This window comes from Canis lupus, assembly GCF_048164855.1.
Source record: "Canis lupus baileyi chromosome 15 unlocalized genomic scaffold, mCanLup2.hap1 SUPER_15_unloc_2, whole genome shotgun sequence".
In the NCBI taxonomy this organism is placed as follows: Eukaryota; Metazoa; Chordata; class Mammalia; order Carnivora; family Canidae; genus Canis; species Canis lupus.
In genome coordinates this window covers 647,532-666,181 of record NW_027326421.1, presented here as the reverse complement: position 1 = coordinate 666,181, position 18,650 = coordinate 647,532, and the positions used below count along the sequence as shown (strand labels likewise).

The 18,650-nt window shown below is 36.3% G+C and overlaps 1 long non-coding RNA gene and 1 pseudogene across 1 annotated transcript; one reads left to right on the top strand and one right to left on the bottom strand.

Annotated features, from left to right (window-relative positions):
- The first annotated feature begins 218 nt into the window (after positions 1–218).
- LOC140629500 (uncharacterized) lies at positions 219–17,894 on the top strand. Its single transcript, XR_012027327.1, has 2 exons — positions 219–329; positions 16,925–17,894. It is a non-coding gene; the product is annotated as an uncharacterized lncRNA (long non-coding RNA).
- LOC140629505 (large ribosomal subunit protein eL8 pseudogene) lies at positions 6,219–7,015 on the bottom strand (annotated as a pseudogene).
- Positions 17,895–18,650: the final 756 nt, after the last annotated feature.

Genomic DNA, 18,650 nt, shown 5'->3' with positions numbered 1-18,650 from the left:
TATTTTTGCTTTATTTCTCTGAATATTACGAATCATTAGCATTTTTCATGTGACTAATAACTTCATTAAACTGTTTTTGAGTACAGCTTTACTGTTTATCATGTGGATATACCACTTAAAAAAAATCAAGGTATTAAGTGTTAAAAGAAAATTTCCCACAATGTACTGATATAGTAGGCTTTTATTCAGCGTTTCATTAATTGGGCTGCATCCAGTCTAGCAGATAGAAGCGAGCTCCAAGTGCTGCGCAAGGCAAGAGATTTTTACAGCCCAAAGTGAACAAAAGTAAGGGATATTTCTGGACATCATTAAGGACTTAATCGGAATAAGTAAGTAACTTGGAGTTTGACAATGATACATGTTTATTTGGTCTAATTTCAGTTAAACACTTATGACTTTAGTTTAAATTCTTTTATTAATTTTTTAAAAATAGACACAACTACAGAGAACCATATAACTAATATCTTTTTATCCATTACTCAAAATTAACCAATGCTTATGTTTTGTCATTTTTCTCCAAAAATTGTAATAAAAGAAATGGGTTGTTACAGAGATAGTTGAATTCTACTTTATTTTCCCCCACATCTTCTCATTATAAGTTTGATGCAAATCCAATCCATCTTTTTACACTTTCTGTAAATATATATTTTCTGACTTAAAAATTATGTAATGGGGTCATATTATGCATATGATTCTGCAACCTGCATCTATTGCTCTGCATTATCTTTTGAGATCTGCTGATAGCACATAGTTTCATTGAAATGGTAATCCATATAGAATTCGATTCTATAAATATGCCACAATTTATCCATCTGCCAACTGATAAATAATGAGTTGTTTGAAAATTGTTTTCCTTGTTACAAATAATAGTGCATATTTAAGTCTCCATGTATACATGTGCCAGAGATACTAAAAAATTGAAATTTCTGGGTCATGGGGTATGCTAATTTCAATTTAATAGCTATTGCTACAGTAATGTTTTAAACAGGTCCTAGCAATTTATAAGTTTCCCCTTCCTTGCATCCTTGTAAACACTTGATATTCTAAAACTTTTTAATTTTTATCACTGATAGATATAAAATATTTCAGTATGTTTCATTTTGTACTTCCTTGGTTACTAACAAGGCTGAAGATCTTTGTATATTTCTTCACTTGTAAAATGCCTGCTCAATTCTTTGTCTTAAAAAAATAATAATGTCCATGATCTCTTTGTCTCTTTTCATTGATTTGTCCTTTATATATTCTGAATACTAATCCTTTGTGGCTTGTCTTGTAACAATGCTTATGACATTGATTTTGTTTGGAAGTTTCAATATCGATGCACCAAAATTCATATATTTTTTTTCCTTTATGATCTCTGTTTTTATTTTATTTTTTTAAAGATTTTATTTATTTATTCATGAGAGACACACACAGAGAGAGACAGAGAGACAGAGACAGAGACACAAGCAGAGGGAGAAGCAGGCTCCATGCAGGGAGCCTGATGTAGGACCCCATCCCGGGTCTCCAGGATCACACCTTGGGCTGAAGGCAGCACTAAACCACTGAGCCACCAGGGCTGCCCTATGATCTCTGTTTTTAAAAAACTTATTTTGTTGTTAAGAAATCCTTTATTACTCCAAAACTATAAACATATTCTCCTATTTTTTCTTCTGAAATTATTAAATAATTATTTTTACAATTAAGTCCATAATTCTTTTGGAGTTTTTATTCTACCTATGGTATGAGAGGGAAATCTTTTAATGTTTCCCACTTGGAAATCTGGTTGACTCAGGACCATTTGTCAACGTGTCCTTTATTTTTCTAGTTAATTGTATTGACATCTCTTTAACATTTGAAGGCCTCATCCCTGATTGGGCTTGTTCCTGAAGTCTTATACGTTTACTGGTCCCTATATCATACTGTCTTTATTTATATGACTCTGAGTAAATTTAGGTATTTTACCTTTTAGTTTCCAGGATTATTTTAGACTCTTATTTCTTGTATATGAATTTACCAATCCATTGATATTGCCTTCTATTACTATTTTGCTGAGCTTTTATCATGAATGAATATTGAGTTTTACTGAGTGCTTTCATCTCAATCTGTTGAAAAGATTATATTGATTTGTTTGTTTTTAAATCTAACATGGTAAATTATATTGAGAGTTTCATGTTGACCATCCTTGCATTGATGAAACTTTATCTGGTTGTGATATGTTGTTTTGTACTTATACATACCGTATTTATATTATACATACAGTTAATTCTCATTATTCATTGCAGTTACGGTCTATAAACTTGCTATAAACACTGAATAAATAAATATTGAATCATTGTTCCTAGAGGAAATACACAATTAGGTTCCTCTAGGACTCTGGAGACATGTTAGTCAACTGATCAATATATAATCTTGTTTTATGTGTTTTTGTCTAAAGATACCTTATTTAATATATATTCTTGATTCACTAACATTGAACTTGTGACCAATAATTCTAGAACTCATGCCCAAATAATGCTTATCTAGTACATGTATTTTCTCTGTAAGGCACACCACAACCTTTTGTGCCAAGAACACTAGATAGTACTTTAGTGCTAGGCTATTTTTTTTTTTTTTTTTAGTGCTAGGCTATTTTAAGCAGCAAAATCACCAAGAAAAAATACAAAAATATGAAAAATGTGGCACTAAATAGATCACAAAAAGTATACTTGTTTACTACAAAATTACTAAAACAGAAGGCAGAATGTTATCTTGTTTAACCTTAGCTGGGAACATGTGAGTCCTGCAACTCAAATTTTTTGCAACTCTGCATATTTCCGTAAATGACTGCGAAAGCATTTTAAGTATTGATTTTGGGGTTACAAATACATTTGACAAGTAGATGAATTCATAAATAGGAATCTGCAAATAATGAGAAGGTTGAGTATACTATAGAATTTGATTTGTTGTTTTTGAAAATTAGGATTTTTGCATCTGTGTCCATAAGATTATAATTATACAGTCCCTGTTCTTTTTGACATCAAGGTAAATTGAATTTTGTGACTTTTCCTCTATATTCTCTGAAACATGTTATATGAAATACAGATTATGTATTTTTCTTGATAAAAACATATATTATCATCTTAAAAAATGTTTTTTGGAATAGGGAGGGGAAATTTTGACAACTTTTCAACTTCTTAATGTTTATTAGTTCATTCAGCTTTTGGTTTTTTTTTTTTTTAATTTTTATTTATTTATGATAGTCACAGAGAGAGAGAGAGAGAGAGAGAGGCAGAGACACAGGCAGAGGGAGAAGCAGGCTCCATGCAGCGGGAGCCCGACGTGGGATTTGATCCCGGGTCTCCAGGATCTCGCCCTGGGCCAAAAGTGGGCGCCAAACCGCTGCGCCACCCAGGGATCCCAAGCTTTTGGTTTTAATCAAATTTGTTAACTTGTAATTTTTGTTTGTTTTTAGAAAATTTACCTGCATCTAAGGTTTAAAATGTATTGGTTAAAATTTTTTTAAAGTTATTTTCTTTTATATCTCTAAAGTATCTATAAATATGCCATGATTTTAAAGATTTATTTATTTATTTTGGAAAAAGAGAGAGAGCACTCACATGGGGAGGGGGTAAAAGGAGAGGGAAAATCGTAAGCAGACTCCCAGCTGAGCTCCACCCCAAGGTTGGGCCTGATCTCATGACCCTGAGATAGAGAACTGAGCTGAAACCAAGAGTTGATGTACAACCAAGTACCCCACCCAGGTGTTGCAAAAATGTCATGATTTTAGTTCAATTATTTATTTATACTTTCTTCCTTTTATTCTTGCTTAGATTATTTATTTATTTATTTATTTATTTATTTATTTATTTATTTTTAAAATTTATTTATTTATGATAGTCACACACACACAGAGAGAGAGAGAGAGAGAGGCAGAGACATAGGCAGAGGGAGAAGCAGGCTCCATGCACCAGAAGCCCGACGTGGGATTCGATCCCGGGTCTCCAGGATCGCGCCCTGGGCCAAAGGCAGGCGCTAAACCGCTGCACCACCCAGGGATCCCTTGCTCAGATTCAGATTATTTAGAGTATTATCTTTCATATTCATCTTTTTAATGACTCTGCTTTGGGCTGCATTGATGATCTCTCCATTGTTGTTATCGATTTAATTAATTTTCTTGCTTATTTTCATTCTCTTATTCCCCACTTTATTTTAGCTAGTTAGTTAGTTTGGTTGTTTTTTTATATTTCAGTATAAAATATTTCTAATTTCCACTTTGATTTTCTTTTCAAATCATGGCTTATGTGTTTTATTTCTTTGTTTAAAAATATGTATGAAATTATCTTTTTTTGTTTGTTTGTTTGTTTGAGGTTGAATTGTACCACACTGTGGATGAATTTGGTCAATTTTTACAAGTATTTCATTACAGGCTAAAGATAATAACAACTAAATACAATAGTTACCCCTAAACTGGATCTGTGCTACAGGGGGGGAAATGCCATAAAGGCTATTTTTATTTCAACTGACAAAATTTTAAATTAGATGGTAAAGTATCAATATAAGAATTTATAAAGTTGGTAACTATATAGTGGTACTATGAGAGAATATTCTTATTTTTAGGACATACACATTGAGGCATGTAAGGGTTAATGATGACAATGTGTGTAACTTACACTCAAATAATTCAGGAAAAAATTTACACACTCATACACACAGAAAATGATAATACAAATGGGTAAATTGTTTAGAGTAGGTGAATCAGAGTAAAGGCTATACAGGTGTTCTTTTTGTTATTTATATTTTTCCAGATTTAACTTTCTGTATATTTAAAATTATTTCCAAATAAAAAGTGTAAAAAGTGTTTTATGGTTCCTCAAAAAGAGTGAGCATTTTCTGTTAGGTGCAGTATTTTATATGTAATAGATGAGTCTTTTTAGCTATGTTATTCACATCTCCTATACCCTTAATAATGGCTCTCTTCATCCATCTGATTGGGTGGTCTACTTCATCCATCAGATTCAGAGAGTTAAAAAAAATCCCAATAGCTTTATATTATTTGAATTCCTATGTGGTTTTGCTTTATACATTTTGAAAATGTATTGCTAGGAATATTATTGTTTCTTCGTTTATTTTTAACCTTTTATAAAAATATTTTATTTATTTATTTATTCACAAGAGACACAGAGGGAGAGAGAGAAAGGCAGAGACACAGGCAGAGGAAGAAGCAGGCTCCATGCAGGGAGCCTGATGGACTCAATCCTGGGACTGTAGGATCACATCCTGGGCTGAAGGCAGGCACTAAACCTCTGAGCCACACAGGCGTCCCTCTTTTTAACTTTTATGTAATTTCACCTACTATAAAAACAAACAAAAAACAAGGCACACCCACTTGCCAAATCTGGGATAAGCTACATAACAAAGTCAATAATGGTAATAATAGGTCATAATTTAAGGAATAAAGTAAGAATCTATGAGTCCCTGCTGATACAGATAAATAATGAAATAACAAATAGGAGGGGAAAGGTCATCTTCACATTAAAATATCAACTAATAAATGTAGAGCAAATGATTCAGTTAGAAAATCGTCATTTGGCAGCTATGATAGAACAATTACATTAAGGAAGAATTATCAAGGAAGGCTAAAGTGAATGAGTGATTTTGATGACAAACAGGATATTTATATAATCTCAAAGTATACCTCCCTATAAGTATGTATTAATTACAAAGGGAACATAGTAACTTCATAGTGGAGAAACTTGACAGACACCATCTTGACTATACGATCAAGTTTAGTTCATTAGATATGGGACAAATCAATATTTTGTCATCTAGGTCATGAAACATCTCCAATTTATACTTAGATGGTTGTATCCAGTGCATGATATTTTCCCATGGGCTATGCCCATAAATGTATAGATTCCTGGTGTATTTACCATAAGCAATCCAACCAACAGGGTTCATCCAGTTAAAAGCATTCCAAAGATAAGCCCTCCCCTGTTAGCAAATACTTTTAACTCTTTTGCTAGGAGGTAGTCATTAACATTTTCACGAGGAGATTAGGCCTAGACATCTGCCTCATTTCTGCCCCCACTCTTTTTCCCCCCCAATAAATGGAAAGGAAAAAACTGTAGACTTACTGCTTAACCCTTTTCTTGCCATAGACAATACAAATATATGCATATTCTCCTCTATAGTTTTTTTTTTTTTTGGAAAGATAACCTTTTATTACCTTTATGTACAAAAAATTCAACAGCATCCATTCAGCCCAGTTTGGTGGCCAGTTCTTTAGCATTTGCTTTTTGCAGCTTGGCGATGCAAACCACCGACTTTGGACACAGGACATTGCCTCCCCAGTGGCACCAGATCTCATCATATCTGTCATTGTAGTTGGTCTTGATGGCATTTACCAGATAAGTCAGAGCCACTTGTCTTCCAAGTTACCGTGTAAAGGCAACAGTGGTGCAGGTCTTCCTGTGGATCAGACTCCCCAGCCTGGCCTTCCCTTCATAATGCAGTAAGGAACCCCCATCTTATGACACAAGGCAGGCAGGAAGACAATGAGCTCAGTGGGATCCACATCGCATGTGATCACTACCAGCTGAGCCTTCCTGTTTTCCACCAAGGTGGTGACAGTGTTAACCCCAGCTCAAGGGACAAGTGGCCTCTTAGTGGGGACATTCCCTTTGCACATAGTTTTCTTCTCAGCCTGGGCCAACAATCTATGCTTCTTCTCTTGCTTCATCTCTGGTCTGTACTTGTGGGCCATCTTAAGCAGTTGAGTAGCTGTTTGGTGGTCCAAGGCCTGGGTGAACTGGTTGATCGCGGAAGGCACTTTTAAATATTTATAGAGAATAGCCCTTTGCCACTGCAGCCAGATGTAGTGGGGCCATTTGACAAAGAGGGTGAAGTACTTTTTGGCCTGGATGTCCTGTCCAATGCTAAAATTCTTGGGTCTTTTTTCGAACAGGGCATTGACCACCTTCCTGGCCTCCTGCTTCTTCACAACAGCAGGGGCAGGGGCCACCTTATTCCCCTTTGCCTTCTTTCCTTTCGGCATCTTGGCTTGCTGGAGGACTCTCCTCTATAGTTTTATTCCTGGTGCCCTTCATTGAATGGAAATCCTTTGTCTTGGGCAGCCCGGGTGGCTCAGCGGTTTAGTGCTGCTTTCAAGCCTAGGGTGTGATCCTGGAGACTCTGGATTGAGTCAGGCTCTCTGCATGGAGCCTGTTTCTCCCTGTGTCTGTGTTTTTCTCTCTCTCTCCCTCTCTCTCTGTGTGTGTGTGTCTCATGAATAAATAAATGAAATCTTTTTAAGAAAGAAAGAAGAAAAGAAAGAAAGAAAGAAAGAAAGAAAGAAAGAAAGAAAGAAAGAAAGAAAGAAAGAAAGAAGAAAGAAAGAAATCCTTTGTCTTGATATAATTGTGTTCAACAAATTTTCCTCCATGGCTTGTATTTTTTAATTGTTTATGAAATTGCTCTCCACCTCAGGTCACAAAGATACTCTCCTTTCTTGTCTATTCTTGTCTCAGCTTCATTGGATAATATTTCTAAATTTTTATTGCAGAGTTGGAACAGCCCTCTCAATCTCCTAGCTTAACGCATGTGGCTCTGATCCGGCTTCCTGTGTGCAGGGTGTGGGCTGCCCTTTCCTTCCCGAACAGGTGTCCTCTCTCTAGGCCCAGCATTTAAGGTTCTCCTAGCTTCAAAAACTCCATTTTCACTTCAGAGTCCTTGTGCTGCTTAGAGTTAAAGTTCACTCTTTTTTTTGACATCTTCAGTTTTTGCTATTAGCTTGGCTGTGTTTTTCCTCTCTCCCTATTTTTTTTTTTTTAAGTAAAATTTTTGCGGCTTTTTTATGTATGCAGCTTTGGTGATAGGCAATCTTTCCACATAAACCTTGCCTTTTATATTGATTAAACAGTTATAATTTTTTCCCTCTGTAACATCAGAGGAAAGAAACCAGTTACTTCTGAGGGTAAGAAACTTTGGGGGGAAATAACAGAAATATCTGAGGAATTTTATCAGTTTTTTGTCTAACATGATATTTGATGTGACTTCCTCAATGGATTTCCCTCAATCTTCAGGAAAATATTCCTTTTCTTCAATGCCTTTCATTGTTCACAGAATTCATTAGGTTACAATTTGAGGTTCAAATTCCACTTCTTTTAGTAGCTGTGTGACCTTGGAAAAATTATGTAACTTCTCAGAGTCTCAGTTTCCTTATTGCTTCCATCAGGTTAATAATATGCACCAAATATAATATTTTTTCTCACCAAATGAGAAAGATCATGTACATGCCTTTCCACCCCCATGCCTTTCCACCCCCTAGAACAAGAAAAACAGAATAGTAGAATGGAAAGATTTCCAGGAGGATCTGATTTGTTACTAACTTACACTGCAGTTTTGTCAGCCTCGGCCTAACAGTTTCGCCGCATACAAAATAGTCCCTAGGGATCCCTGGGTGGCGCAGCGGTTTGGCGCCTGCCTTTGGCCCAGGGCGCGATCCCGGAGACCCGGGATCGAATCCCACGTCAGGCTCCCGGTGCATGGAGCCTGCTTCTCCCTCTGCCTGTGTCTCTGCCTCTCTCTCTGTCTCTGTGTGTGACTATCATAAATAAATAAAAATTAAAAAAAAAAATAGTCCCTAAAATTTCTTCCAAATTAAAAAGTCCATGACATAGGTTTTACAATTGCATTTAAAATAAAAGCCTGACAAAGCTCCTGTGTAGTACATTTTTTCTTTGCAAATGTTTATTTATATTATAAATTTACTAAATGAGAGAAGTGATTTGACTTATGAGTTAAATATCTCTCTAGGTAGTGTAGAGTATTTAAGTTCTCTGCTTTATCCCTATGCACAGGTATGGTGCAACCAATTGCAAGATGTATGTCAGATAATGTGTTCCTAAAATTATTAACTGAAATGATAAGTAGGAATGGAAGGAAAAAGAAGAGTCAGGAGAAGGGGATCAGAAATGCTGAAGAGATGTTTGGGTGAGCAGGGAGGCATTGGCTAAAATCTGCTTTTACTTTGGAAGTTTATTTAAACATTTAGTCCTTAAACACAACATTGAGACTAATTTAAGTCTCCTGGTTTTAATTTGCCGAATTTGATGATCACGTGGAAGTTCCGGTTACCAGCAGAAACCAGTTTTTCCTTGTAGCTCCAAATGACAAAGAACTGAGTGAGATAGAATGGATAAGGGTGCTGTGTGTATTTTTACTCTTTTACAAGTCATCAATCTTCAACGAGATTCATTTTCCTACAGGCAATCTAAATTGATCCATGGTCATTGGAAAATAACAGGCTATTCTTAAATAACTGTGAATAGGAGGCTCAAAAGTAGCTCCTGTTGGAAACAGTTGCGGAATGTTCAAGAAATATGCACATATACACACACAAAGAGGCCTCTCCCAGCAATGGAGGAGCAGCTAAACTGCATTGCTGCAGAAGGCCATCGATCACATTTATTACACTGCAGACAGCAGCAATTTTAAGTGAGGCTGGGTTTCCCGAATGAATTCCAATAATTCAAGTTATGATTCCTAAACTGTGTGTCAGACTGATTCAATATTACTTGTGTGCCAAAAAAGAGTTTAAATTATTAGTCATATAATATGGGTAAAAATACCTGATTTTTATTACTTTACTCATTAATAAAGATATTACAAACCACAAACCATTTGGTAATTTTTAAAAAATAAAATAATGAGAGGAACTGTGCAAACCCTAGCAACTGTATCACAACTGCACGAATGGTCAGGTGTTTTTTGTGTTACATCAGAAATAGATTTATTTGGAGTATACTTAGAACTTTGAAGAACACTTTTTTTTTTAAGGTTTTTGTTGTTTTTTCCAAATTGGAAATGTTTTTATTGGTTTATGAATTACAAAAGTAACTCACAGCCATGAAAAAGAAAAAAATACAAGATACATAAAGTGAAATTTCCCCCGGATAACACCATTTTTGGATATGTAATTTTTTTCAAAAAGATGTATGTTTTTCAGGTTTTTAATAAAGAGTTTTTTGCCCATTCCTCCATCTATCTGTCCATTGAAACATATTTCCATTTTGAAAAGTAGAGGTTGGGGAGAAGGCAGGACACAATGGGTTCCTGTTTCCATGGAGTGGAAGACTTACACATCTCACATAATAGGGCACTACTCAAGATCCCGTGTGAGCACAGAAAGGCAGCCCTGCTGTAGGGTATATGGAGCTGTGTGTTGGGAGTTTGGGTTTCCATGTGCTCATTTCAGCTTCATTTCTAACTAGTGTGCAACCTCATTATAAATGTGTGTTTTTTGCATGTTAGTCCACCTCGATTATATTCTGCTTTAGAAGTGTGTTTTGAGAAAGGGATCATTAATTCTTTTTAAAAATTTTAACTGTAAGTAGGCTCCATGCCCAATGTGGGGCTTGAACTCACGACCCTGAGATCAAGAGTTGCACGCTCCACTGGCTGAGCCAGCCAAGCACGCAGGATCATTAATTTTTTATGAAAGATCATTTTTATTTACAGGAATGATCAATTGTGGGTGCTCTGAAATACTCTAACCAATCAAAGAAAAATACCTTATAATGACTACTCAACTAGTCTCCTTTAAACTAAGCTTAAAACATTTGATGTTTTTGAGAAATAGAAACAGATGCCTCTCTTGGTTCTAAGAAAATGCTTCAAAAATTGATCATGTCTGGTCATTGATAAGATGATAGTAGCATTAGGATTAGTAACACAGACAAAGGTTTGGGAGTGGTTGTCTATGCAGGCTGAATTTCAAAGATGTGGTTCTCAGAAATACAGAGGGTTTTGTATAGAGCTGAATGAACCTTCCACAGTCTGAAAGCCCATCTTTGGGAAACAAATATCTGGTTGCCATGGAGACACTCAAGGTGGATGAAGGATGGATTAATCAAAATACAGTAAATCCTTTTTACGAGCTTCCTAAGAAATCTAGTGTGACATGAACCCTCTGGACTGTCTCCTCCTGTTCTTCCCTCCATCACACAGGAAATCCACTATGGATACAAAGACACACATTTATTGTGCTGAGTTCTATGTCATTCTCTCTTTCTTGAAAGGCATCATCATACAAGCACAAGTGTTTCTCAAACATTTATTTTTTAAAATAGTCTTTGAAATTTAAGGGAAAAAATGATCTTACTCTCTCTACAACAAGGAAAGAGAGAGGTTAGAAATAGTCTCTGAAAACTGATTATTTATTAACGGAGCTATATTCTCTAGGGAATAAAGATTATGAAATAATTTGTACTGAGATAGAAGCAGAATGCAGCTTGAGTCTAAAAAGAAACCTACTCTGATCATTTTCTTTTCCTTTTTTTTCTTTTTTTTCTAATCTGATCATTTTAAATGTTTAATTTAGTCCAAAGCAAATCATTTCAGTCTAAATATTAGTTAAATAAATGAATGAATCTAAATAAATTATTAACTTGAAAAAATTAAGTGAATAAATAAATTAAATGAGTATTCCCTTTCTTCTCAACAAACTGACGGGTCAAATTAATCAAAATATTTAATCCAGTTGTGGGAGACATTTTCAGAAGCCTCCAGTAAATCATTCTTGGGCAGCCAATTCTATTTTAACCCCTGGTTTTGGATAGCCACTGCATCAAGTAGATTGGATGCGCTAGCACAGAGAATCAAGCTGATGTAAGTAGATTTTGGACACTCTCCAAGAACGGATAAAGGCTCACAGTGAGCATGTCAGGTACCATAGGCATGGGGACTACAGGAAGCCCAGAGGGACCCAGTAGAGAGCACAGGCAGGGAGGTTTTCCACAATGGCATGCTGGGTCTGAGAATCCATGTGTTCTCACAGACTGAAAGGCTGATGGGGGGGATGCAAATTGCAAAGGAATTTAGCATAGGGTGAAACAGTGGTTCTCAATTGGAGCTGACTGTGTCATGACTGGGGGTAGGGAAGGCTGGGAGGGAGAGCTACTGGCATCTAGTGAGTGGATGCCAGAGATGCTGCTGAGCATCCTACGGTGCACAGAACAGCCTCCTGGGGGAAAAAAAAAGTCAAAAGTGCTGAGGTTAAGAAATCCTGCAGTAGAAGAAATAGTTAACAGATTCTAAGCAGCCCTTTAGATGGCTCATCAATTCAAGGATTTACATGAACAGAACAAAAGGACTATATCTTCTGAGCAAAGCAATAAGTAATCAGCTCTGGACTTGGAATTTGAGGCCCTGGATCTCCATCTAAGCCTCACTATTTATTATTACCTATAACACAGCAGCCTCTTTGAGGCTCACTTGCTTAATTTGTTATAGTAGAATCAGCCAACCTCGTACTGAGTGAGATGACTGGTGTGAAATCACAGAATACAGTGAGTGTTCAAGAAATAATGACTGGAAACAAGCCAAAGTATCTTGTCTTTATTTTAAAAACTATTGACTTTAAATTTAATTTTATATTGAAGCAAGGCGAGTCAGTTTTGACCAATGGTGACAAAAAAAAAGAAAAATTATTTAAAATTCATTATTTATTTTGGATCTTCACATATTGTAGGGGAGGAAAAAGCTTTCTTCAACCCTCTTAGGGTCCCTGGCTGGGTTTGAAAATGGACATAAAACAAATTAACAGAAGAAACACATGTACATGTCATTGAATTTTTACATGTACAAAGGAGCCTTTGCAAGAGAATGAAGACCCAAAGCAGTGACCAGAGTAGAGAGCTTTAAACCTTTCAGGCAAAGAAATAATGAATCTGAGGAAATGACAAGACAGAGAGGTTTGGGCTAGGGGTGTTCAATGGTGAAGAAATAACCAGGGAGATAAGGGTTAGTTTAACAAGGTTTATTTATCAGATTTCTCAGCCCCCAATTCCCTGTCTCTCATGAGAAGGATGGCTTCCTCCATCCTGGTACAGGGAGGGGATCTTTCACTTGGGAAATTTATGACCTGTTTCATAGGAGAAGGGAGAAGGGGGGAGGTCACAGTGACCTTTTTCTGTCACTTTCTCAGACTTACTCAGTTTAAGATACGTGACGTGCCAAGGTACCATATTTTGGGGTGACATGTCTTGGACCCCATCAGTACGAAATATAATTTTTTGCTTAGAGGCTGCTGGGTGTAAGGCTGCAACACTGCAGAAGGCTATATTTCTTTGCCTTAGGAAAAAGAATATAGAGAAAATGTGTGGGGAGGGCCAGTGGGAAGGCTGGATAGAAGTGCAGGGTGCAGGTATTTACCAAGATCTCAGAGATGATTTGCTTTGGGATATGCAGCGTGCCCTTCTCCTCCATGTCACCACCAAATATCAGTAAAGTCTTCGTTACTCCTTTGCAATTTGTGGGTGAGAATTTGTTTGTTTAGTTTTTAATATCACTAGTGCTGATTCCTGCTTCAGTGTGACTATATAGGGGTATCATTAGCCCACGTGAAGAAAAATGATCTCACAATAAAGGAAATACAAATTTTTGATCGCAATAACTCAGTAGAATACTTAAGAAACCAGTAAGATTTCATTATTAGTTATAATTTTTCTTTTTTTTTTTAATTCTTTTTTTTTTAATTTTTTTTAATTTTTATTTATTTATGATAGTCACAGAGAGAGAGAGAGAGAGAGAGGCAGAGACACAGGCAGAGGGAGAAACAGGCTCCATGCACCGGGAGCCCGACGTGGGATTCGATCCCGGGTCTCCAGGATCGCGCCCTGGGCCAAAGGCAGGCACCAAACCACTGCGCCACCCAGGGATCCCTCATTATTAGTTATAAAATAGATTTACATCTTGCTTTCACAGAGATAAAATTCTTTATGACAGTTTCAGTGCCTATTTGGCTTTAGTGTCTTGTTTTCTAAAGAAATGAACAGTTTTTCTCATGACATTGTATACCTTTAATAAATTTTATTTTCACAAAGCTATAAAATTGTCCATTGGCAATTGCAACTGCAAGGTGAAATTTATCCTGGGAGCTACAAAGCGTTATTGGAAATGTGTCATGTAAATCATTGTTGCAAATACATTGAGATACTTCACCTGGAGTATTCTAAGTATAGATTTTAGAAATCAACTTAGTATTTAGTTGCCTATACATTGAATTCCCATCAGTATCATTTCCCTTACTTTGTTCACCAAGCAATTTCAACTATTTGTCAATAGCTCCTATTCATTGGAATTCTTTAAGTTACACTGGCCATCTGTAACACTGAGAGGCCATTATGTTCTTTCAGACTTTCCTTTGAAGATGGTATTGTTATAGCTAGCTTAGAAAAAAGAAAATTGAATTTGGAATTGAGTTTGGATTGTAGATGGGATTCTAAGTTGATACTTCTTATTCCTTCCTTGGTACTGTCTATACTGGGAGACTTGCCGTCTATGTCAAGATAGTCTGCTGTTTGTTCAGTATCAATATATTTTTCATAAACATTATTGCTTTGTCTTCAAAAAAATGTATAATTCTGGGCAGCCCTGGTGGCTCAGCAGTTTAGCGCCGCCTTCAGCCCAGGGCGTGATCCTGAAGACCTGGGATCGAGTCCCATGTTGGGCTCCCTGCATGGAGCCTGCTTCTCCCTCTGCCTGTGTCTCTGCCTCTTTCTCTCTCTCTATCTGTCTCTCATGAATAAATAAAATCCTTTTTAAAAAATGTATAATTCCTTTGATGCTTTCAAGTGCATTGTGTACACTGAATTTTTTTCCTGCGTCATTTTGCACTTAACATCAAATTTTACCCAGCTATTATGCCAAATGAGTACTGAGCAAATAAATGTAAAACTGGTTATTTTTAAGACCAAGCTTTTACTTGTGTTGCAGAAATATGTAACAATTAATGTCACAATAATTTCTAACAGAGCATTGCCTTCTCTTCAGTGAGTTTCTCCTTTTTTTTTTTTTTTTTAAGATTTATTTATTTTTTGAGAGAGAGGAGGAGGAGGAAGGGCAGAGGGAGAGGAAGGGAAATCCTCAAGACAACTCCCCACAAAGGGGGAGCAAGATGCAGGGCCTGATCCAGGGCCCTGAGATCATGACCTGAGCTGAAATCAAGTTGGACACTTACTCGACTGAGCCACCCAGGCACCCACCTTCAGTGAGTTTCTAGTGTCATGATAGATTCAGCTTGACTTTCTCATCATTTTTTCAAAAATGGCTTCAAATTTCTCTTTCCTAGAATCATTTTTAATCAACCCCAACACAGAAGCCAAAAAAGATGTTGCATGTTTTTTATCAGGATGAAACAAAACAAGGAATATAGAATGTTTTGTAAAATTTTTCATGATTTGCTCCTGCAATCCCTTGTTTCCCATGTATATTTGTGGCATCATCATGTCTCCTAGTCACTCAAATTGTTTTGTCTAGATTCAGTTTTTGTAGACATTCTGCTGAGAATTGATATTATCTGTGTCAACATAACATGACTGTTTTTCTCCAAGAGATTCTAGCCCATGAAGATTAGATTGAAAACCAATAAATAACTAACGTCATCATTTGTTTCAGGAAATTCTTGCAAACCAATTTATTCAGGTGAATTGTTGCCTCACTGTGGCAAACAGCTAGTCTTATAAAAAAAAAACCTGTGTGTTCACCGGCACAAACAGCTTGCTTATCAGGACAAGAATTTGTTTATCCAGACTTGTTTTAAGACCTGCTGTGTCCACCAATCCTAATGTATTACATCATAAACTTTGGCCAATCTTCACCATTTTCCTACCTTGAAGGACTTGCCTTAAATTAGGTGAGTCCAGACCCTACAGCATTCCCCTGCTGAGACACTAAAACTCTGTTAAGATTGTGCTCTCCGGTATTTATAGCAGCCATGTCCACAATAGCCAAACTGGAAGGAGCCTTGGTGTCCATTGAAAGATGAATGGATAAAGAAGATGTGGTCTATGTATACAATGGAATATTACTCAGCCATTAGAAATGACAAATACCCACCATTTGCTTCGACGTGGAGGGACCTCAAGGGTATTATGCTGAGTGAAATAAGTCAATCGGAGAAGGACAAACATTATATGGTCTCATTCATTTGGGGAATATAAAAATTAGTGAAAGGGAATAAAGAGGAAAGGAGAGAAAATGAGTGAAAATATCAGTGAGGGTGACAAAACATGAGAGACACCTAACTCTGGGAAATGAACAAGGGGTAGTGGAAAGGGAGGTGGGCAGGGGGTTGGGGTGACTGGGTGATGGGCACTGAGGGAGGCACTTGGCGAGATGAGCACTGGGTGTTATGCTATATGTTGGGAAATTGAACTCCAATAAAAAATTTTTTAAAAAAACTAAAAAAAAAAAAAAAAAACTAAAGCAAGAAAGATACATAGAGGGAAGATTTCATGAGTTAGTTAAAATGTTAGTTTAAGAAAGCCAATGCAAGAAAATATACATAAAACATGCACAACAGTGTGTGTCTCTAATACATATGGTATACAAAATATGCATTGCTGAATTTGTATACTGTACAATAAATATTTATTAAGCATTTGCTGTAAAAAAAGAAAGAAAGAAAGAAAGAAAGAAAGAAAGAAAGAAAGAAAGAAGTCTTCCCAACCCCAGCAGTGCCCTCATGCCAATTCCTATAATAAATCTCACATTTTATGTGTCTACATGAAAAAAAAAAACAAGAACAAAAACAAAAAGATGGTGCTCTCCCTTGCTGCCTTAAGCCTAATACACTTGATTTTGCTTGACCAACAGTTTTTTCTGGAAATTTTTTGAGAGAGTCAGCAGTCCACATTATTAAAAGTACATATAGTCGTTTCTACTCATGTCATTACTGAACAAACTACCACAAAATATTCACCTACAGACATGTTTGCCTTTTTTGGAATCCAAAAATCTGGTAATAATTCTAATCTGTTCTACACAGCTTGCATCAGGAGTCGTATCTAAAATAGGTGCAAAATATTTAGCACTTCTTACCTAATTCAAACAACACATCATTTGCTGCTGATGTTTATATTCGAAGAAAATGCTCTGTCTTCAATGTTATTATTTCTTTCAGTTCCTTCCAGATGAATAAAATTCCCATTATTATGCTCATGAAGTTCTTGGATGCTCTGAATACAAGCATTGCCACACCAAAAATGAATCATCTCTCTTTACAAAGATGGTGCTGAAGGGATAGAAAGAAGCCCCTGCTCCTCCTAAAGCCAAAACTAAAGCAAAGTCTTTGAAGGCCAAGATGGCTGTACTGAAAGGTTCTTTGAAGGCCAAGATGGCTGTACTGAAAGGTGTGTCATAAAAATAAAGAAGATTCACAAGTCATGTACCTTCCAATGGCCCAAGACACTGTTTTCTTTCTTTTCTTTTCCTTTTTTTTTTTTTTTTTCCGATGCAAACACACGAGGGTTTATTTACAAGCTCGAGCTTGGGTCCAAGTATACCCAACAGAGTGGAGCAGGGACTTGGACCCACGACATTGTTTTCAAAGGCAGCTCAGATTATCTCCGAAAGAGCATCCCCAGGAGAAACAAACTTGACCACTATGCCATCATCAGGATCCCCCTGATTCCTGAGTCAGTCATGAAGAAAACAGAAGACAACACACTTGGGTTTCTTGTGGATGTCAACATCAATAAGCACCAGCTCAAACAGGCTGTGAAGAAGCGCCACGACATTGATGTGGCCAAGGTCAACACCTGGATCAGGCCCAAAGGAGAGAAGAATGCATATGTTTAAATGGTTCCTGACTGATTCTTTGGATGTTGCCAACAAAATTGGAATCATCTAAACTGAGTCCAGCTGGTTAAAAATATGAATTTCTTCACCATAAAAAAAAAATCATCTATATTGTGTTTAAAAATTGCGCAAGGGGCAGCCCGGGTGCCTTAGTGGTTTAGCACCGCTTTCAGCCCAGGGTGTGATCTTGGAGACCTGCATGGAGCCTCTCCCTCTGCCTGTGTCTCTTATGAATAAATAAATAAAATCTTTAAAGAAATAAAATAATAAAATAAAATAAAAATTGCACATGATATTTGATCTTGTTTTGGAGTAGTTTCTGTTTTGTAGTGTTAATAATTATGGTTATATTTTTAAAATCACAGTTCAAAAAAACAAAATCACAGTTCAATTTTAAATGCCTAACACTGTTTTTTGATATGCATTTAATTTTCTTCATCTTAACTAAGAGCATGTGATAAATGCTGCCTATCTTTGTACTATTGTCAAGCTCCAGTTGATTTTTTCTACTCCCTAAGACTTTGACATAGAGACAAAATACAAACTCCTTTTAAGTAAAGAGGTTTAGCGTTATTTCTTTGTCATTTGGAAGAATTTGTATGTAATGTTCCTCAAAACTTATCTGTGACTTGAGGTGGATAATTATCAACCAGTCGTCTAAATATTAAAGTTTTATGGATGTGTACTTGCATTCATAGAAAGTAGGTTTAATGGAGTATTGGCTTCTTTTCTCTTCGAGTTTATTTATTTATTTATTTATTTATTTATTTATTTTCTCTTCAAGTTTAAATGGCAATTCATCTCTTATGATTGACGTGGAGATAGAAGGTAAATTCGTGTTCTGTCCAACCAGTGACATTTTAATGCTACATTCTGCTGAAACTATTAAATTCTGGATCTTTTTCTTTTTTTCCTCCTTCTCATCTATTTTCTCCAAAAAGTCAATTATACAGGGAAGTTTCCTTTATTTTCTCTAATGGATTTGTTTTCTTATCGTTGGTAATTGAAAAAAAATTATTTTTGACATCTGAAAAGAAGTTATGAGTAGT